The sequence below is a fragment of the Belonocnema kinseyi genome, chromosome 2 (assembly GCF_010883055.1).
Source record: "Belonocnema kinseyi isolate 2016_QV_RU_SX_M_011 chromosome 2, B_treatae_v1, whole genome shotgun sequence".
In the NCBI taxonomy this organism is placed as follows: domain Eukaryota; kingdom Metazoa; phylum Arthropoda; class Insecta; order Hymenoptera; family Cynipidae; genus Belonocnema; species Belonocnema kinseyi.
This window is the reverse complement of record NC_046658.1, coordinates 32,643,914-32,667,810: the sequence shown is the minus strand read 5'-3', so window position 1 is coordinate 32,667,810 and position 23,897 is coordinate 32,643,914. Positions and strand designations below refer to the sequence as shown.

Sequence of the window (23,897 nt, the reverse complement as noted above, 5' to 3'; positions counted from 1 at the left end):
AAATTAAAATTCGAAAATTTTTTCTAAAGCCTCCAGGGGACTTCGTTTTCGCACGAAAAAATTTTATGTGCCCTTATTGCATCCGGACCCACAATTAGTCTATTAGACTGGCCATTGTATACTCCTTAAGTCTTCCAACTGAAGGTAAAGTTCGTTTGCACAAATGACAAGAAAAAAATACGTGAAAAAATGTATTCATCCAAAAAAGAGCTACACATTTTGTATTAATCATTTTTTATAGCATGCGCAGTCTTTTTTTAATCGTGAGAAATAACATTTAGAATAAAAATATTACATTTTGGAAAAAACGACGCAAGGTGCGAAAAAAATTAATGAACAGGAATTGTACACCGGACAAAGAGCTATATATTTTTCATTACTCATTTTTTTAAGGAACGCGTAGTTTTTGTTTTAATCGAAAAAATAAAATTAAGAAGAGGAAAATTAAACTATTGGAAAACCACACAAGAGACGAAAACAAAAAATATATACAAAATTGTTATAAACTTTTGATATAAAAATACATTAAAAATAAAAACTTAACCTTTTGGAAAAACGAAACAAGCTACAAATACATATTTTTTATGCAGAAAAATTTGTTGCCTAAATTATATCTTGAAATTTTGTTTAAACATTGAGAATAAACAAATTAAAATAGAAAAGCGACCACAATACGAGAGTGTTCGTTGAAGAGTGTTAAAGAGTGTTCGTTAAAGCCGAAGGAGCTTTAATAAAAGAGTGAGAACCTACTATAACCTATTATACTCTATTATAACCTTTGAAAGAATTCTGTTGAGAGGGGGGGGGGGGTACACTTTCTTCCCCTAATAAAATAAAGTATCCTGTGTCAAAATTCAATCATTGATTCTAATCCAAAAACGTAGAAATTTTGTAGACGCAAAATAGCAGTGTCTGTAGCAGACCCGTAAAACTGAGGTTTTTAGGCTAGGAAGATGTTCTTAGCATAATCTACCAGTAAAACGTAAGCGAACCAACCGGGAATTCGTTTGCAAGCCAAAGGCATAATCATAGGCGAGCCGTATACGGAGCTAAAGGCATCACTCGACTCATAGAAAGATTAAGCGCGCGCCCCATACATTCATTTTTCTAGCATTGATATGAACAAAAAATTTTTTAATAAAAGCAAACTTTTTAGCTGCCAAAAATTATAGACATTATGGAAACTTCTTGTAATTTTATAAATTACCAAAAATTTCCAGAAATTTTAGGTAATTTATGTTCAGTAATGATAATTTATTGGTAATTTATTAAAATTTATCAGTAATTCATGGTATATTATCACTTCGTGTTAGTCTAATCACTGCCCTCAGAAAAATGTACATTGAAACCAAACAATTTCTGTTTTTGGTTTAGGTTCAAACAAATGTTTGTTTGATTCAAAGGAAAACATTTTCTGAGTGCACTCACAATCACTTACTTACAAGACTTTATTCGGTTTATTTTAACGATCTGTTCGAACAGAGCGTCAAAACTTAGGTATAAAGTCTCTTAGGGAGTAAGTACCCTTGGTAATCGAATTACAAATAAGAATCGTTTCATATTTCGATGACAGTCTTCGAATTAAAATGCACTGAAGCTCTAGTTAAAAATTTGGAACCTTTCAGAGCTTCATAGTCGAGAAATCAATTATTGAAAATAACATGTGGTCTTATGAGAAGACGAACTTTTTGTAGTATATAAGATTGAAAAATGAATACTTGCTTAAATAATTCTGAAATATATAAAATGTTATCTGAAATGAATATTTGCATCGAAAATTATCCTTCAGAGCCTATAAAAGTAGAAAAATAATTATTTATACCTGATACGTATTTAAAAAACGCGCGCTAAACTCGCATCTAGTCTTAGTCTCCCCCCTCTCCTTAATGTTCCTTTGTACGCACTCAGTCTTACAGTAGATTGACACACGTTAGCTTCGGCGCTACTTGTAATTACTCTTAACAATAAACTATGCTCTGTGAACCATGTACAGTTGATCATTTCAACAACATCCCAAGTGCGAATTGCCGAAGCTGAATACACGGCCCAGTATTGGTCCAATTTTGGCAGCCAAAGGTCGGCTAAAGTTATTGGGCCAATATCGGCATTTTAATCGGCCCAGTGTTGAGCCAGTCCTGGCAGCCTATATTGGCTATTTATATTTGCCGATTCTCCACCGATGCTTGACCCAGAATCGGCAGTTTGTTTCGCCAAGTCTCAGTTTTAGCACCTAATAAATAAATCTTACACGAAAGATAAAAAAAATTTATTGAAAAATTGTCAAAGTTCACGATGAAATTGGTTAAGTTCTGTCATTAAAAATTTTCAATGTTTAGGAAAAGTTACATTTCCTGTCATTGCAAAAAGTTGTAAAGCTGGCTACAACGGAAAAAAATGAAGTATTACGCGAAGAAAAATTGTAATCGATTAAAATTATTTATTTAAAATTATTGTACTGATATTCCTGTTAACATTTCGTCGCATAATAATAAATAATTAGAAAAAGAGAGCTTGAAATTTGGTTCTTTAACTTTTCTGAACTGCAACTTATGAGAATGAGTTTTTCACAGATTTTCAACTTGTCGGTTTAGCGGAGTGGTTAGCACGTCCGACTGCTAGGTAATAGATTTAGGTATATAGATGTAGGTTCGATACCCCGTAGCGTTAGAAATTTTATTTGTAATATAATGTTCAAAATGAAATATATGTATTCAATCTAAACAGGGCCATTGATATTTATATTCAAAGTATTCGCAATCAATTAATATTTATTTTTTAAATATGTTTTTTTGTCATATTCTTAGACCGTAGCCAGTGTTGGGCCGACAATGGCAGCCAATCCCTGGCTGCCAAGTCAAGGCCATAGTTATCAATCCAGCAATGGCGAAACGAATTGTTTTACGAGTGTCTAATCGTGAGTGCTTTTTTTCGGTGGATGCGTTGTGCCTCGTGTCTGAACACAACGCCTAATTACAAGTTTGAGAGTCCTAAAATCGCGAATTGTCTGCTCAAGTCTATTCAAGCTAGAGCTTCAGTGAGATTCAGTATCTTGTTTCTTCTCTCAACGTATTAAGTGTCGGCTCTGTCTCGAGAGCCTCAACAGTATTTTTTCGTGTCTACGTCTCCATTTTGGGCGTGGCAGGTATTGCCGTCTCGCAGCCACCATAACGCCTTTGGCGGAAGTCACGTCGCAACTTGTAAAATCGAAAAATAATGGGGGATGAAAGTGGTGAGCCCTGTAGAGTTGGAATTTTTGGGAATATTCCCGTTTACAATGCAGAAACAGAACGGTTTGACAATTATTTGGAACGTTAAGAATCCTTTTTCGATGTAAACCATACGTCAGACGAAGAAAAAGTATCATCTCTACTAGAACTTTTCGGGCCGGAGATATACAAGACCTTGAAAAATCTGTTAGTTTCCGAAGTTCCGAAAAACAAAACGTTCACTGAGTTGGTGACCGTCCTTAAGGAGCAATATTCACCTCCACGCCTGGAAGTAGCAGAACGCTACAAATTCTACACGCCCTCTCAACAAGTCGGTGACTCAGTGAAAGACTGTATAGTCTTCCTTAAACTTCAATTTTAAACTTCAAACCAGCGTGTAAGCTGATGCTTGACATGGAAGTTGTCAAGGAACAGAGTCAAATAATAAAAGAAGAAGGGGGCGAGATACCAGTAATGATTGTAAATGATTCCAGAAAAAACTCGTCTTCCCAAAAAAATGCAGGCAGCGCTGCAAGTCAAGAGCAGTAATTTCGTCGTTTTAAAAAGAAGGATCAACCACATTCTCGATGTAGTCGTTGTGGCCGCAATTCACATGAGCCAAAGGATTGTCCAGCCAACGAGTGGAGCTGTTTCAAATCTGGGAAACGTGGTCACGTTTCAAAATGCTGTACAACGTCAGTCAACATCATAGAAATTTTGGAGCATCCCGTTAAGGATATCGTGAAGGCTTTAGAATTCATTATTAGGAAAAAAACGGAACAGTGTCGGGAAAGCGATCTGGTTGCATAGTAAGCTTTGCAATTTCAAATTTTTGATTGATTTGCAAGTGTTTGATAAGATACTGAGCTTAACTCACAACCTATTACTTTATTTAAAAAGTAAACCTTGGTAGACCGAAGGAACCGAATGGAACCTCTACAAAGTACCTGTAAAGACCCCATTGGGTCCCCATTCGGTTCCTTTTTAAAAAACTCAAAAAAGCAGCAAGATCAACTTTTAAACGGTTGAAATTCGGTTTCTACGTCAAAATTCCCATTAGAAACTCACGGAGTAATCGCAATACTTTTTTGCAGCATTAAAAAATTGTAAAAATGTCATTAACTTCTGTTAACGGTGACTTCGCCTTCCGCTCATGTAAATGACAGGTATTTTGTTTTTTAACGTTTTTAACGCAAATTTTAACGCAGAATCCGAATTTCAGGTATTTAAAAATGGATTTTGCTGTTTTTTTTTAGTTTTTCAAAAAGGAACCGAATGGGAACCCAATAGGTTCTTTACGGGTACTTTGTAGAGGCTCAATTCGATTCCTTCGGTTCGCCAGGGAATTCGTCGATCTAAGCAGCGCGATTAGACATGTCGAAATCATTCTAGGAAAATTTCGAGAAATGAGGAACAAGGTTGAAGAAGAGTTTTGAAAACTATTTGATCAAGCTACAATAATTGGCGTTGAAGTGGGTATTAAAACGTTAAAGGTATGCAAAAAACAATTTGTTGCAAACATATGCGTTCTTTTAAAATTGTTGACGACCTTAGCTATTAGTACAGCGTCCGCAGAGCGAAGCTTTTTCACAATGAAAAGAGTTAAGACCTACCTTTAAAATCATTTAGCAGTGAAGATCGATTAAATGGATTGGCATTATTCTCAATTCACCGTGAAATACGAATTGTCGTAGAACGGATTATAGATAATTTTGCCAAGAAAAACCGTAAAATTAACCTTGAACTTATAAAACAAATGTAAATAATGTAAATATTTCTTTATACAATTTAAGTATGCCATCATTAAATATTCAATAAATGTAATGCATATAAAAACCTGTACTAATTGTATTATATAAAATATGGAGTCATTTTATTTTTCGGATTTCTTTCGTTACCCTTCTTCTCTAGGGTCAGCCCCCCCCCCCTCCCCAATCTTGGCTACGTCAGATATCCCGCAAGGCGGAAATTGGGATAACGCAGGAATATCCCAAGGTTATCGAGGATATTCCGGGGACTTTTCCGTGATGTTAAAATGTCCCAAGTTGGATATAAATTCATTTTCTATATCCTACTTAAATTATATAAGTATCCCAGTAATGTCCCAGCGATGAGAAAAAATTAAACTTTGTTGCTTCTTGCACTTTCTTCTTAGTTTAAACTGTTTGCAATCAACATAATAATCATAATAATTTATAATTCATATATTTTATTAAAAATTCGTCTTTTTTGGGGCAAAATTAATAATTTTATGCCTTAAGAATTGAACAATTTGGTTTCAAAATAATTTGTTTGAAATTTGTATTTTTAGTTTAAAAATTAAGATATTTTGGTAGAAAAGTAATTTCTTTTGTACAAATTTGTATTTTTCAGCGCAAAATTAATCTTCTTATTTGAAAAAAAACCTCTTGGTTAAAGTTATTTACAATTAATCTCTTTGATACAAAATTCAACTTTTTTGTCATAATATTCAGTCGAAACTTACATCATTTCGTTGGAAAATTAGTATTTTTCGATCGGAAATAACTCTTATTCTTTGAAAATTAATATTTTGTAAGGAATACTTCACTGTCTACTCAAAAGGTAATCTATTTTCTTGAAAAAGGCAACCATTTTTTTTAAAGTATCCTTTTTGGTTAAATGGTCAACTTTTTCTTTAATCATTAATTCATCTTTTGTATTTTAAAATATTATACTTAGTAGCAGAGTAAAAAAGTTAGTCAAAAATTCATTTTTTATGAGCTTTCTTCACTTTACTTGAATCTTCTTCTATTAGTAGAATATTTAACTACTTTCTTTCAACATCTTTTTGGTTTTGTTTGAAATTTTGTTTAAAGAAAATTCGGCTCTTCCACTTAATGAGGCTATTAGAAAATTATTGTGCCACGACTTTTTTTTCGAAAGTTAATTTGATGACTGAACATTCAACAATTCCATATATCGTGAAAAGTTTTCCTTTCTTTTTCAGTTGAAAATTCACCTATTTTGTTAAAATTCCTTCGTTTTTTCGCAAAAATTCATGTTTCTTACTTGAAAATTCATCTCTTTGGTGGAAAAGTTAACAATGTTTTTGAAACCTCAACCTCATTCGACTGTTCGCGCGATTCTCCTGCAATCGCGCGTGCAGTAAGTTATAACCCTGTCACCTGGGTATTTTTTTACTTTTACCCACACCTGTAAGTAACTTTGACAGCTCTTACAATTCAGCACGATCGTCTTTATCAATTCGAACTTATCCGATTCTTCTGTTTCATTTTCCCGTCAGCTAACTTCACTGCAGCAATGAAAGCTTGTGGCTTGCAATTTTCAATACGGTCATGACGAATTTTATGCGAACAAAAGACATTTTACTCCCTGCAAATTTACCTGCAATAAGATTTACTTATATTTTTTTCTGTGAAGTATCTGGGGAAAAGGCGTGAATCTGTCATAGCATGCACAAGAAAAACTGGCTGTACGATGCAAGGATTCGGAACCTCACTATCGGCGATTAATCAGGTTGAGCAAGGCGACCCGGAATCGTCATCATCATGCGACAGCAGCTCTACGTTGGTGGGTAACTTAGACTCTGTAGAGTCTACTGCTATAAAAACAGAAATGACGTCGTACAACACGCGTGTTGACAACTTTTGTGTTGTTTGTGAGAAATACGTCAGCAGTATTAAAAGAAAACAATTTACAGATAAATTAAAAGAAAATTACAGAATTCTTTTCGGTCTAGATACTGGTGGAATGGACAATTCGGGGACTACGAAAAATATATACGGAAAATGTAGATTGCAACTTCATTATCAGAAAAAAACAAGATTTTCGTCACCGATAATTTGGAAAAATCCGACAGATCATAACACGGATGTCGACTAATTAATATTCTTCTAATACAGATGCGGAAAATATAAGAATACAAGTTTTAGATTCAAGAGACGAACATAATAATCACAATTTTATATATGAATTAGTAGAAATAAATGATTAACATACGAATTCTACTGCTTTTACTCAAGATGAACTGAGTTACTTGGTTTGAGACGCAGGACTATCGAAAGAACCTTCCGAGCTAGTAGTCTAATAAAAGAATTTAAGTGCGTTAAGTATCAAGCTAGTGACTGGCGTCTATTTATAGATTCTTCTGCAAGAAGTTTAAAAGCTGTTTTGCTCCATAATGACAACATATATGCTCCTGTACCAGTCGGTCATTCTGTTGTGTTAAAACAAGAATATCATAATCTTCATTTACTGCTTCATGAGTTGAATTATGATTTTCACGGCTAGCAGTAGATTCACAAAACATCGATGTTTTATTTGTGAATGGGCCAGTCGAGACCGAAAGCAACATTGTGTGAAAAAAGACTGACCACTTAGACCAAATTTAACACCAGATACTATGCATATCATACAGGAAAGTCATATCCCTATACATAAAGTCATTCTTCCACCTCTACATATTAAGCTAGTCTTGGTTAAACAATTCATCAAAATAATGAAGAACTTACCAGAAGGAAGTGATGCCTTTATGTACATCTTTGAGAAGTTTCCAAAACTTTCTGAAGCTAAGATTAATGAAGGAGTCTTTGATGGCCCACAGAAAAGGGAACTGTTGCAGGATAAGATATTTGAAAGAAGAATGGTAAACAAAGAGCGAGTGGCATGACAAAGTTTCAGAGATGTTCAACAAAAATTTCTAGGAAATAATAAAGATGCTGATTATAATAAGCTTGTTAATAGAATATTAAGAAATTACAGACAAATGGGATGTCCAATGAATTTAAAGATTCATTTTCTTCCCTCCCATATTGATTAGTTCCCGGAAAATTTGCGGGTCTTCAGCTAGGAATAGGGTGAGAGATTTCGCTAAGACTTTAACGATGTCGAAAGAAGATACCAAGGTTATTGGGACATAAGTATGAGGGCGGACTATTGCTGGCCTCTCAAAAGAGATACTACTACTACAGTGAACGAACACGTTATTCGTGGATTTATTTTATTAATGACAGCGTATGTGTGACCTTCATATGACCTCTAGAGGTCACTGGGACACGTGAGTAAAAATATATCTGAACGTAATATTTTCCGCTCTTTTTGTATCGAAACTTAAAAAGATGATATCTCTCATATTAACCAAGCGGACCTTCAAATGACCTTGATCCAGACCTATAGGGGTCATAGGGGCTACGGACGTAAAATTTCCCGCTCTTTCAGAATCTGAGCTGAAAAAGATGATATCTCACAAATCAACGAAATTGACTTTCAAATGACCTAGATCCTGACGTGTAGGGGTCATAGAGGCCACGGATTCGTTATCAGCACACCTGAAAAAGTACAGTCCAATTGGCTTCGTCGCAGGACTTTTCGATTTAATTTTGCGGTGCCGTGTAATTAATGTATTGCCTTGAAAATTCGTTTTTTCTTTAAAATAAAATTAATGCTGTTTTTCCTTCAAAATTAAAAACTTTTGTTTCAAATTCATTTCTTTTTTTGTTTCAAGTTTGTATTTTCTGTTTAAAAATAAAAATATTCAGTTGAAAAACCATGCACCTCGTTAGAAATCTGTATTTTTTGTAGCCAAAATAATCTTCTCGGTTGTAAATTCAACTACTTGAACTTTGTTAACAATTAATTTCTTGGCTGAAGATTTGTCATTTTTGTGGAAAAATCATCTCTTTAGGAGAAAATTGAACTATTTTCTTGAAAATTTATCATTTTCAGAAGAACCTTCAACTATTTCGTTCAAAGTTCGTATATTTTCAAGTATTAAATAATTCTTATTCTTCAGAAATTCATATTTTAAATAATTTTTCTAATCAGAATTCTTCACTTTACTTCAAAATTCATGTTTTTTGGTTTAAAATTTAACTTTTCATAAAAAAAATCATTATTGTTACAAGCAAATGATTTTTTTAACAAAATTTACATATGTGCAAAGTTGCGTCCCAGAATGCATAGCTCGGAAAAACCTGAAACTTTTGTTTTGTCTATATCGATATAAGATCTCTTGAAACCAATAAAATATTCCAATCCAATGAATACTTCTAGCAATGAATTGCTGTTACAAAATGGCTTTTTTAACAGGAAATTGTCTAGGCTTTTCATTTTTTAATAAAATCTTGTCCTTCTTCATAAACCCTCTTTCTTTATTGCTTATACCAATTTTATGAATACAGACTCTCAATGACCAGAACTGATTTTTTCAACAAAATTTTACTAATCTATACCAGAAAATAGCACTTTTCATTCTCCTTATATTTTCTCATACGAAGAGCCACTATTTTATTTACAGCCTTATAAGCAATTTATTTCTCTTAAATCTACCGAATTATTTATTTTATTTATTTATTGTCGACACAAAAATATTAATTTTCCAAATAAATAATTTTAGTTTCAACTAAAAATGATGAATTTTCAAGAAAAGTGTTGAATTTTGTAGCAAAGACATTAATTCTAGACAATTTTACCCAAGAAGTTGTATTTGTAAATAAGAAGATTGATTTTTCACCGAAAAAGGCCAATTTGTACCAAATAAATTACTTTTCAACTGAATATATATTAATTTTTAAACCAAAAATACGAATCTTAACCAAGATAAATTACTTTGAAACCAAATCGCTGAATTTTTAAGGCAGAAGATTATTAATGTCCCAAAAAATATGAAATTTTAACAAAATATTTGAATTATCAATTAATACGATTATCATGTTAATTGCAAACGGTTTAAACGACAAAAAAGGAGCAAGAGGCACCAAGTTTGATTTTTTCACAGCGATATTAAAAATTATTTTATCAACTTGGATTAATAATTAATTATTACATTTTTTAATAATTATTCACACAAAAACTGACCAAGAATACGAATAGTGAACTAGGACATTTGTAATCAGGGGACTTCTTTTGTCCATTTGATGAAAATTACATTTCATATTTCAATTAACGAAGGTAAGAAGGTTATTGGCAGAGCAGGGCTCCTTATCAAAAGTAAAAATATATCAAATAAAGCTAAAATAGCAATAGATAATTCTAAATTTGGACCGACTGTATTGTACGGTAGCGAAACACGGACCTATCAAGAAAAAGATAATAGTAAAATTATTGCAATTGACATGAGATTCTTGCATATAATATGCGGGAAAACTCTGATGAACAAAGTGAGTAACGAGATAATTCTCAAATAATGTGATGCAGAAGAGACGCTAATACACAATAGGGAAAAAAATTGGTTAAGATGGTTCGGGAATGTTGAGAGAATGCCAAATGAACGACTAACAAAACAAGTTTATCCAGGTGAAGTAAATGGCAGTATGTCCAGAGGCAGACCGCAGAAAGAATGGTTAGAATGTGTGAATAAGACCCTAATTAGAAGAGACATAAGAAGCCACAGAAACACGAGAGTCTGCATGAAAAGATATATGGACGTAAAAGAAGCTAGAGAAGTATGCCAGGACAAAAAAGTATGGCGGAAAATAGTTCATAAAAAGAGTGTCAGTAGAGTGAATGACGCCTGAAACAAACGACCTTGAACACTAATGGACCCAATTGGGGAACCTTACATAACGTCTTTGTGAAGATCTTCACTTGGGGTGATTGCTAGAGAGATTGTTCAGCAACCTGGGCCGGATCTGTGTTGCCGAACGAAAGTGTCATTTAAATAAATAACATGAGAAATCTGAATCAGTCTAAAAATTGTATATCTCTGACAAACATCACAGCTTTGGATGTGTCAGCGGTCTTGAAAAGGGCAAGTAATTGCAAAGCTCCAGGTCCGGACATGGTGCACAACTTCTGGTACAAGTACCTGACGAGTGTGCATCTTGCGTTGGCAAGGAGTTTTCAGAAGATCATTGAACACCCAGATCTGATGCCAGCTTTTATGCTCCAAGGTACTACGTATATGATACCAAAAAAACCAGATGCTCAAAATCCATCTGACTTTCGAACGATAGCCTGTCTACCAAAAATTTATAAATGTGTTACAGCTATCATTGCAGATAAGGTATATTGTCATTGCGACGAGAATGACATTCTTACAGAAGAACAATAAGGAAGTTGTAAAAACTCACGAGGCTGTAAAGATCTAGTCAGTATAGACAATGTTGCCATGACTCGAGCTCGTAAGCATCAAAGGAACTTGCACATGGCATACATTGACTACAAGCAAGCGTTTCCTTCTGTGCCGCATGACTATTTGCTTGAAGTCTTAAAACTTTACAAAATCTGCCCACGCATTATTAACTTTCTAAGCCATGCGATGAGGCTGTGGGGTACAAGAATCAAGTATTTTTATCATGGACAACCAAGGATAACTAGATCAATGCGCTTTACGTCGGGTATATTTCAAGGAGACTCCTTCAGCGCACTAGGGCTCTGTTTAGCATTGAATCCATTGAGCAGAACACGAAACAGCATGCCTCATGGGTTCGAAATTCATGATAATAAAGATAGTCATCAAGTGAACCATCTTCTTTACATGGATGACCTAAAGTTGTACGCTAGTTCAGGCCAGAAACCGCAGCAAGTGATCGATGTCACTAAGCTGTTTTTCCATGATATCCACATGGAGTTCGAACTAGATAAATGTAGAACAGTGCATTTAATCAATGGGGAATTAGGGACCGCAGAGTTAGAGAACGAGTTTGAAAATGACATCGAGGCAATGGCTGCAGGCGAGCCATATAAATATCTGGGTATTCTTGAATCTAAGGGTATTCAACATACGATAGTTAAGACAAGCCTAACGACTGCCTTCATCACGAGACTCAGATTAATTATGAAGCATTTTCTCAACTCGGCAAACAAAATCAGGGCGATCAGCACATATGCTATCCCTGTCCTCACGTACTCCTTCGGGCTCATAAAATGGTGTAACGTTGACCTTGAAAAGTTAAACAGAATTGTTCGCGTACAAATGGCAAGGCACCGAATGCACCACAGAAATTCGGCGATTGAAAGGGTAGTTCTACCACGACATTTAAGGGGTAGGGGCGTTGTAGATGTCAAAAAACTGTATGAGTCACAAGTTATACAGTTGCGAGACTTTTTTAACAACAAACGAAATGTTGCGCTTTACAGTACTATCTGTCAAGCGGATCTTGAATACACGCCCTTAAATTTGTTCTCAGATGGGGCCTTGAATATCGGGGCAGAAACCATAGAGGAATTAGAAATACAATGGAGGCAAAAAGCCATCCATGGCGAGCACCCCAGTATGTTAGATCAGAATAAAGTGGATAGTGAGGCATCTAATATTTGGCTAAGAAAGGTTGTTCTGTATCCAAAGACGGAAGGTTTCGTCATTGCAATACAGGACAAGGTTGTCAGCACCAAGAATTGTCGCAAACATGTGTTACATCAAGACGTGGTTGACCGGTACCAATTACGTGAAAATACCAACGAATCCATCAAGCACATTATTGATGGCTGTCGCGTAATGGCTCAGAGAGAATTTACGCACGGGCATAATGATGTAGGGGGCATTATACATCAAGAACTTGCCCTAAACCTAGGACTCTTAAAAGAATGGATGCCCTTCTATAGATACATTCCAATGCTCGTTTTAGAAAGTGAAGATTACATCTTATATTAGGATGTTACTATCCAAACGGACCATTACATTCGGGCCAATCGACCTGACATCGTGATGCGAGAAAAAAGAGGTGGAAGAGTCTACATCATCGACATTGCTTGTCCGCATAACCGAAATTTGCAGTCAACCTATACAAACAAGATCCAGAAGTATAGCGAGTTGAGGCATGAAGTAAAGACCATATGGGGCAATGTGAATCATGCATCTATTCATCCCATTGTGATTTCGGCTACAGGCAATGTGCACGCAAGATGCACAGAACATCTTGAACATTTAGGAGTCAGCAGGGTATTGGAAGCAGCTCAGAAGGCGGTTTTATTAAACACCTGTCGCATGGTAAGAAACTTTCTTGATCATCAGAAAGCGAGCGACTAAAACCCCGTGGAGTGACAGATGGTAGTTCTAAGAAAGCATCCAGAGGTGACTGTTGTCACCTCCAACGCTCGTGGCCGCTCGTAATTGTATACCTACAATATTATCGCAGGAGGTTTCAACCATCCTATTAAATTATTTGAATTAACTTATAACATTCTAATCTCATCAGTCACTTGACTTAATCCGTGGCTATGATGTATAACCGGATTTATTCGAGTAAAAGTTTAATAAAAACAAATAATAATATGTTTTTGAAAAATTAACATTTGAAACCTTTCTGTACAAGTCCTAGCAGGATAAGAAAAACGGAGCGCTAGACTAGACTTCTATAACCGGTTATTATTATTGGGTATTTTTTTTATATTTAAAGATTTCGTAACAAAAATATGAAATATACGTTTTGAATAACCGCATTTTTTCCGTTCCAATAGCAGAAAATGTAAAAGGCAAAATAGGAATAGCTCAAATTCGGTCTATTTTTGTGTAAAAGCTATCAAAAAAGTCAAACATAGCTGTGAATTTTCTCGCATTAAAAATAAAAATGCTCCAAAATTGAAGGATGAAGGCATCGATAAAAAAAGAACACGAGAGACGCTTTCGTATTCACATATTATTTGATTAATTATTCTAGATTTTAAATTAATTATGAATAAAAAATGTTACAGTTTCCGCCAGGGTAAAATTAAAGATCATTGGTAAAATTAAAAATCTCGATGTAATTTTCAATCATAGGAAAGTGATTTTACCGACACATGGCATTTTTACACACTGCGACTGAATTTTCCCTTCTGAATGTAAAGTTCGTACGAAGGAATTTGTAATTTTATTTTTATTGAGTGTGTAATATCACACTGCTGTTCGAGGGTCCTTTTATTTACATCGCTAGAGGATCTAATTTCACATACTTTTGTGAAATCATACAGCGAAGTGTGTGATATTTACAATGATACAATATTTAACTTTCTGAAACTTTGTAATTTTACACAAATCTTTTTTAACAGTGTAGTAAAATAAACGATTCATTGTTATTTTTTGCCTTAAATTTAACGTTGTATCATTCTTTCTATCCAGATTGAACCGGTTGCCAATATACAGGGGCCTAAAGTTTTTACTTTTTCACGCGTTTCTTCAACGTCACGTTAGTGTAACATCATTTAGAATGATCCGATTGGACATTCATCGCAGTGTTTTAAACATTTTTTCATGTACTTTAAGACTATTAAAACGATATATTTTTATTATTATTTTTGTTTTAATCAAAATTGGAATAGATTTTTTGAAAAAAAACAATATTTAAGAAAAATTCTATTTAAAAAAATATCTCTTTTATACTCTTTGAAATCATGTAGAATAAAAAGTGGGCCGGAAATGTTTTCTTGGTCAAATTTAGATTTTTACGCTCAAGAGTACCACATTAAACTTCCACAGCGCTCGGGCACGAATACTGTCAGGACTAATGCGCCTGAAAATTATATCTAAATTGTTTTAGATGATTATCTCTGCAGGAATATATAAATTACATTATATACTTAATCTCACACCTTTTATTTCATTTATAATGAGCGTAAAAATGTAAGTTTGATCAAGGAAACATTGCCGACCCACTTTTTATTCTACATGATTTAAAAGAGTATAAAAAAGCTATTTTTGAAATAGACATTTTGTTTGATATGCTTTTTTTTCAAAAAATCAATTTCAATTTTGATTTTAAAACAAAAAATAATAATTAAAGAAATATATCGTTATAATAGTCATAAAGTACATAAAAGGGGATTTCCAAACCAATATAATAAAAGTCCAATCGAATCATCCTAAAATAGAAGTTACACTAACGTGGAGGTGAAGAAACACGTGAAAATGAGAAAATTTTAGAACCCTGTATATTCACAAATGTTTAACAAATGAATCTATGGTTTGGTGAATTAATATAGGTCCAATAGGACTATAATTCAGCCAAGTTTCAACCCGATTTACAAAAAATAATTTTTAGGTGGGAACACATTGACGTATTCTGCCCCATATACCACTTTTGAAAACATACTGAACAAAATAGTTAATTTTCATTATATATAAACATCTTATAGACGGGGTTCAAGGTTTCTGCATCTTCCAAAAATCCTCCAAAGATGATCAATAGAATAAATAGAAAAGGTCGAGAAATTACTTGACAAGCTATTGTACTTAATCGTGTTTCTCAGAACAATGAGACATTCTCTGCATCTGCTCATTGTTGACGGATTATGCTTAAAGCGGCCAGAATTCAGGTATATTCTTGTACTTGGAATTATCGAAACTATAAACTCTTTCGGGACGTCAAATTTTATTCGATCCAACAAAAAACATCGAATTATCGCCTCGGCGGTTCGAATTATAGAAGTTTCACTGTATTGTAATAGTATATGGAGTTATGGTAAATAAAATATTTACATTATATCTGTAACCATCTGCGATTAAAGGGACCCTAACTATTTTCGCATACTTTTCCCAACAATTTTAACAGAATACGGTAGTCGTTCTTGTCCCCGCTACCATTGTTGACATTAGGGCTCATAATCACAGCTGCTCTTGACACCATAGCTTCAATTTTGAAATTTACTTGTTTACAGCTTTAAAAGAGGCTCTCAATATTATTAGTCTGACCTGAAAATTAAAAAAATATATTTTATGAATATGGAGAATCAATTTAAAGAAGTTTCATCTCAAAAGCAGTCCTTTCATTATATCAAATTGTCCACTGACGTTAAGCTCATTTTATTTCGATAATTTGTAATGCACATGAGTTGGCAATTTTTTTAACAGGAGCATGCATTTGTTCCAGTGAAAATAACCTGATTTATTTCGGACGTTCTGTCTTGGATATTTTCAGCTTTTATCTTATTTGTTCAGAAATCGGACAATTGTACAGCTATTCCAATTTTATAGCGCAGCTGTTAACAATATGTTTACAACAGTTGTAACCTTTCTTGTGTACTATAAAATTGTAAAAAAAATTTCACATGACCATATTCGACCTAAAATCAACCGTTTTTGATTTATTTTTAAAAACATGTTATTGTTTAACACTTTCCAACATGGCGGCTGTTGCCGTAGGCATATGGTTAGGGACTTTTTACAGAATCTTTATAAAGACATTCCCCACGGATCTGTGAAAAAATGCTACTCTTCCAAATTTTTTTTAGTGAAATTTGTTCCACGTTGAATGGAATAATAACAGTGTCTCACTTTGCAGTTTATTAAGAATTCGAGTTTTTCATATATAGATTTTTTTAGTATAAAAAAGCAAATAAAAACCAATTGATTGCTATATTATTACACCAGTAAGCCATTTCCCTTTCGGGGTAGACATGACTCACTCGGTGGGGAAAGGAGTAATGTGGGGAAGGAATAGAGAATTTTCAGATTGATCCAGAATTCTCGTGTTATTTATGTGAATAACACGTTCTCTAGTTTCTTTTATGTTCATGAATTTTTTCATGCAGATTCTCGTGTTACTGTGACTTCTTATGTCTCTTCTAACTCAGATCTCATTCACATATTCTACCATAGTCTACCACATTCTTTTAGAATTATCTCGTTCCTTACTTTGTCCATCAGAGTTTCCCCGCATATTATGCGCATGAATCTCATGCCAATTGCGTTAACTTTACTCTTATGTTTTTCTTGATAAGCCCATGTCTCGCTACCTTATAGTACAGTCGGTACAAATATAGAATTGTGTATTGCCATTTTAGCTTTATTTGATATATTTTTACTTCTGATAAGGGGATCTGCTCTACCAATAACTTTCTTACCTTCGTTTATGCGTCTATCTAATTCCTCATATATTTTCGCGCCCCTAGTAAATAAGCTACAAATGTATACAAACTTATCAACTTGTTCAATTTTCTCATAATTTAATAAAATATTGCATAGTGTTTTCTCAATCTTTCCTTCGAACACCATAATTTTTGTTTTATTTTCGTTAATTTTGAGGCCCATGCTCTTCATGCTTGCATCTAGTTTATTCAACATTCTTTGTAAGTATTCGATTGACTCTGTCATAACAATCTTATCATCTGCGAACGCTAACCCACGTACCCTTACTGTTTCAAGATCCACACCCTCTTCATCGACAAAAGCCATTCTTAAACACTTTTCCATAAATAATATAAATAACCTTACCGTTTTTCAAATTCTTAATTATATCCCTAACCTCAGTGACACAGACTTTCTCTATTAAGTTTTCTATCGCATTGTGTTCAACATTGCAGTTGTGGTGTCCTATAGCTTCATCTCCGAATTGCTCCTAAAATATTCTCTGAAAGCCTCTAGTATTCGGTCTGCATCATATACCATTCCCTCCTACTATTTCTCATGTTGACAAATTCTGTACTTTTGTTTCCTTTCATTCTTTTATAAAGAAGTTTCTTGCTTCCTTGAAAGTCGTTTTGTATTGTCATCTCTTCTTCTGCTCTAATTGTATCTTTACGTTCCTTAACCAATCGTTTGAGTATCCTGTTTTCGTGTCTTATATCATTTCTACGTCTATTTCTTTCCTCATTGCTAAGACCTGCGATGTTCAAAGTTCTCCTGCACGCTTCTCTCTTTGCTTTTTAGGCAGCCTGAATTTCATCATTCCACCACGCATCACCAGACATTCTTCCTACAACTACGGTACCACACACTTCGATCGTACATCTAACAATGATACCCCGTAACTTGGTCCAGGCGCCCTCTATATCTTTGTTTTTTATACGGTCCTCCCATGTTGCCCTATCTATGCTTTCGATTATCTTATTTTGGAAATCGATTCGTACATCCGGTTTCTGTGGGTTCTCAATTTTTATTCGCGTTTGTGTTTGTTTTCTTGGTCCTCTTTTTTCTCATGACCCTTATATCTTTGACTAACTCTCTTAGTCTTTCATCCACAACAACAAAGTTAATTATACTACGTTTATTTCCTTTAGACCAGGTGTACATGTGAATCATTTTATGCCTAAACCAATTATTTTTAATAAACAGACCCCTTTCTAAGCATAGACCAACTAATTTATCTCCGTTATAGTTTGTTCTTGGATCCCCAAAATTACCTAGTACTCTTTCTGCATCCTGATTTTGGATGCCCACCCATCCGTTCATGTCTCCTAGTAGAATTATTCTTTCCCCATGTTCGCAAATATTTATTGTGTCATTTAAAGTGTCCCAGAAGGCGTCTTTTACTTCTCTGGGATCACTATCAACTGGCGCGTAGCATGTTATGATAAATAATCTTCTGACTCCTGCTTTCATTCTAGCCCACAGCAGTCTGGGAGATATGAAATCATGGTCTCCGAGATGCTGCTTCGCTCTTTCATTCAAAATCAGACTTACTCCTTGTTTACCATGTGATTCACGGTTCACTCCTGACCATATTTCAAATCCGCCTTTCAACACGCCGTTTTTTATGTCTTTAGTTTCGCATCCCTTTTTCTTTGTTTCGGGTACGCATAAAATATCTAGTTTCTTCACGTCCATAGTTTCACGCAATTCTTTTACCTTGAGATCATTTACTCCCCTAGCATTCCAAACACCCAGTCTCCATTCGTCGCCTGAAACATGATCTTTAGATTTTCCGTGTACATGCCTTTTGTCAATTAAAGTTTCAATCCTTTCCGAGGCTATTTTGTAGTTTGTATTATTCATTGTTTAGATTATACGCCCAACTACTAAATCATATCAAAGTTGAGTAACAAATCGTCATATGGTGAAGATTGTAGTTATAACGTCAGACCCACCGAAACTTCAGTTAATAAGGGAGAGTTGGGAGAGGGGGGGGGCAGAACTGGAACCGAGAGGGTCGTCTTGGGTTTGTGTTTTTGCTTTTATGCTGAGCAGGTCACCGGCTTTCAACCAGCGTTGTATTATATGGAAGTTAATATCCAGCCTTCTTCTGAGACCGACACCAAAGACTTATATATATCTTGTTTTGTGTGTGTGTGTTTTTATTTTAGGCCTAAATCTTTGAATTTATAATAAAAAGAGAGTCCCCCCCCCCCCGGTTCAAAATCTCAGCGTTATTTGTAGTTTGTAGATTTAAAATTTCTTTATCATCGTAAAATTATAATAAATTGATATGAATTACTTATCTTTAAGTACGTTTTCGGATTTTCTAGTAACTGCATAACGAAAGACAATTTTAAGAAAGTACATGTATTCAAAATTTAAAATGTTCTATTTGGCTTTTTCCCCAAACCCGAGATACATGACCGGCCTCTTTTAGAGTTATTTCGAAACTGCTACAAAGGACACAAGAGAACGTAAGAGTCGGTTTACAATTACGTCACATCCCGCAGCCGTATTAAAATCACGAAGGAGAATTTAAGAAAATCATCTTCTTTAAAGTTCTTTCAAAACCATTGAAACTTTGTAAATACACCGGCTAAGGAGTTTAATTTCATAAAATTTTCCGCATTTTTCAATACATAGCCAATCTTTTCACCAATAAAACAGTTCAATTTTTGAGCTTTCAACAAAATGCACAGATAAATTAATTAGTTTCTAAAATAATTAAATAAATCTATATATATATATATATATATCTTGTTTGTAGGTTTACAGTTTCTTTTTTATCGTAAAATTATAATAAATTGCTATGAATTACTTATCTTTAAGTACTTTTCGGAAAAATTAAAAATAGATTTTGTCCACGCTAGGTCCCTTTCTTCGCAGAATAATACATATGATAAATATTATATAAAAAATAATACTGACAAAGTTTGCAGAACAAAACTGCATAAATTAAATTATCAATGACTTTAAACTTCTGACTATTCACGTCGATAGCTGGTGGTACAACTGTGCACGTTGGGGGCCACTGGTACAGTTGAGGCATCCTGCACACGTCGGCGAAGCAGTACCTACTGCCCGCAGGAGATTCGCAGGACCTACTGCAAACTCCGGCCGGTACTTTTCTGCCCGCCGAAGTTGCAGTAGCTCACTACCGCAATTTGCCGAATTTCTCCTGCAAACTCCGGCAGCACTCCGACAGGCTTTCCTACTGCTTCCTCCGGCCATAACAATGGAAACACATGTGCGCTCATGGGTACAAGCCTTTCAATTTTCTTTACCAAGATGTATTTGTAGTATATCTATACATATTGCATTCATATTCTCGGTACCCTTGGATTTTCGAGTTTTAGGATTTCTTAAGTTTCTTAATTTTCTTCTAATTCTCTTTGGATTAAGTCGCTTAGGCAAATAGCAATATCAAGACTGGGAATCTTAGGTTTCATTTAAATTAATTTCATAACATTTTTGTATTATTTAACTTTATTTTACTTCTCTTTATATATGTTGGGCTTCTGTTTCATCCTATAATAGATAGATATCTAAATACGCAATAATTACAATTCAAATGTAATATTTATGAAAATTGTATTCGAGGAAAATGTTTTTTTTCGAATTTTATATGGAAACTAGTTGTTTAATTTCCTTTTTTGCAATGAAATGAAATTTGATTTTATGCAAAAAAAGGTGTTCATTTATGTAAATTTAGCTATATGATTAATCTTTTATGCAGGCTGTAGATACAAAACCGAATATGGTTTGTAAATTGGCTAATGGTTACGGCTATCGGCTAGGTGTCCAGCTTTTTAGGATAAATAATGAAAATCTTATGAACTTGATTAGCGGTTCATTGGTTTAATCTTGACCTTATGTGACATTGACATTGACAACGGCAAGGGATGGGGTCCTTCACTAATGTACATAAATTTTGAAAATTGACACAAACATTCTCCTGAAGATCACGTTTTTAGTTTAAAATTTTATTATTTGATCGAAAATTTAAGAATTTTCTCAAAAGGTCATCCTTTTCGGTTGCAAATTCAATTGTTTTGTAAAAAATGCATCTTATATATGTATATATATTTGGTTTGAAATTTCATGTTTTTTCAGTAAAAATGTATCAGTTTCGTGGAAAATTTAGTTTTTATAAATTCATATATTTATATATATATATATATACAGGGTGTCTAAAAATCCCGGGACGGTTGGATATTTCCTCAGGTAAAATATTTTTCAAAAACGTGAAGGTCATTCCTGAAGTAAATTTCAACGAGGAATTCAATGGTGACCTTTATTTTGAGCTTGAAGTTGTCCTTTATGGCTTTTTGAAGGTCAACTTTGTTTTTTTAAAATGTAAACCCCCTTTTTTTACATCTGCAATCGATAGAGCGGAAAATTCTACGTTCAGGTATGTACCCAAGTCATAGGTCAATTGTAACGGTCAAGGTCAATTAGAGGTTATTTGAAATTACCAAAGTTTTCCAAGAGGTCAGTGTAATTCCTGAAGTAAATTTCAACGAGAAATTCATTGGTGAGCTCTGTATTGATCTTGGTTACAGCGTTTTGAATATTGTAAAATCATAAGGAAATTTTTCATTAAAAGTTCCAGGTATTCTGGTGAGAGTTCTGTTCCTCCCCGAAGAGTTATACAGTTCTATACCGTTTTCCGATACCTAAGTCAATACCTAAGGCGATACCATAGGTCCTATACCGTTTTTCCATACGAATATTACGAATCGAAACTAAATTTACGTATTACGAGTACATACGTACTATCTTTCGCTAAAAGATTATTATGGCGCAAGCTAAACTTTCGGAACGAGAGAGGTTATCTGTATTAATGGTGCGTCGTTGAGGAAATCGAGTTCGATCTTATGATCAAGTTTGTTTGCTTTTTAATCGCACTTTTCGTAATGGAGAAGAGTTAAATCCTGTCTCAAAATCAACAACTGAAAGAACTGTAAGGCGCTTTATGAATCATGGATCTATCAAGGACCTTCAGAGAACTGGTCGCCCAAAATCTGCAGGATCTGAGAAGATGCAGATGGACGTAGCCCAAGCATTTGTTTAAAACCCACATCTTAGCTTACGTCGAGCTAGTGATTAGCGTGACGTTGCTCCTGGGACAGTGCGAAATATTTTAAAAAGCATTAATTTCCATCCTTACAAAGTTCATCTGGTACAAGAGCTCAATGAAGACGATCCTGATCGCCGGGTTGAATTTTGTAAAATTATAATGGACAGAATTGATAGAGATCCTCTTTTCTTGTACAATACAGTATTTTCAGATGAATCTACTTTCACTTTAAAAGGTGAAGTTAACAGACAAAATTGTAGATATTGGTCCGACACAAATCCTGTTTGAATGTTGGAGAGTCACACACAATATCTACAAAAGATCAATGTTTGGGCCGGTGTCTTGAATGATACATTGATAAGCCCTTTCTGCATCGATGGTAATCTCAATGCCCGTGCATATGAAGAGTTTCTCAGAAACCAAATTGTAACAAGAATAAGGGAAATTACAGGCGATAATTTTCAAAATATTTGGTTCCAGCAGGACGGAGCAGCGGCTCATTACGGTAGGGAGGTTCGAGCATATTTGGATACTCAGTTCCCTCAGAGGTGGATTGGGAGAAGGGGTGAAATCGAGTAGGCTGCTAGATCTCCTGATCTGACGCCTCTCGACTATTTTCTTTGGGGTTATTTAAAGAGCCAATGAAGCGAAAATATGTAATAATTAAGGTATTATGCGGACGAATTCATAAAAAGAGCTATCCAGGGCTCTACTTCATAAAAGAAATAGAAAAAAAATTCTGAAATTTTCACAGAATCTCTTTATTGTGCTCTTCTATCGTGTCTCAATTAAAAAAATTGTCGTAATCGCTTAGGAGTCATGCTAAAATATGTTACATTTTCAGTACGATGCGTCAGGCCATAAGTGCATAATTTTAAATTTGTTTATTATACTTATCTCAACTTCGGAATGGCCAGCCCTTTTCTGATTTTACCAAACTTTAGATAACACTGTAATAAATATACAGTTCCGATTTGAAAAATTCCTCAGAAAATAATTGAATCCATATAATACCTCAATAGCTTTCTTTTTTATGCCTACGATACTTTCGTTAGGGTCGATATTGGTGTGATACGACCTTACAAAGTTAGACATTGATAAGTGATATTTCAAATATTTGACAAGATTCTTGTTTAAAATGTTGACAAAATTATCTTTGGTCTTTGTTTTACAATGTAAATTTGTGTTCAATTAGTTTTATTTATAAGAATATTGATGAAAATAAAATAAAAAAATTTTAATTTGGAATACAGGTGCAGTGATATTGAAAATCACGCTAATTTAAAATTGAATTCTTTCCAGATTGATCAAAAAAACATTCTTATGTTCAAATCTAGTTATCATTAAGCTTTCCAACGAACCACGAGCTGTTGATGGATTTTCGTATTTCACAATGAAAGAGGAACAGAAAAAACAGATATCACACTTACCCCACAGACTGAATTTTGATTAACCTGTCGTAATTTATCGTCAAAAATAATTAAAACATAAGCCTTTTGTGAAAAACAACGGGAATTTAAAGAAAATGTAATATCTTTATTCATTATTAAAAATACTTCCGAAAAATTTCTTTATAGAGGACAAATTCAAATCAAAAGACAACATAACGCAATTAAGAATTGGAGTTTTCTAAAAGATTCTCATATTAAAATTTATGTTTAAGAACTTACGTTCTAGAAATATTTCTTGCGAACATAAATACATTAAATTTATTTAGAAAATATCAATTGCTCACAAACAAATTGAACTTTTTTCTTTCCAAATAAACTAGTTTTTTGCATCTTATTATGCATTTTTTGATAAAGAAAAGTGAGAAAGAAAAATTAAATGTAATGTATTAAGAATGTAAAAAGAATGTAAT

General features: G+C 34.1%; 1 protein-coding gene across 2 annotated transcripts in view; it reads right to left on the bottom strand.

Moving 5' to 3' along the window:
• LOC117167118 (patched domain-containing protein 3) overlaps nt 1–23,897 on the bottom strand; it is a 318,852-nt gene that overhangs the window by 157,863 nt on the left and 137,092 nt on the right. The window lies entirely within an intron of this gene.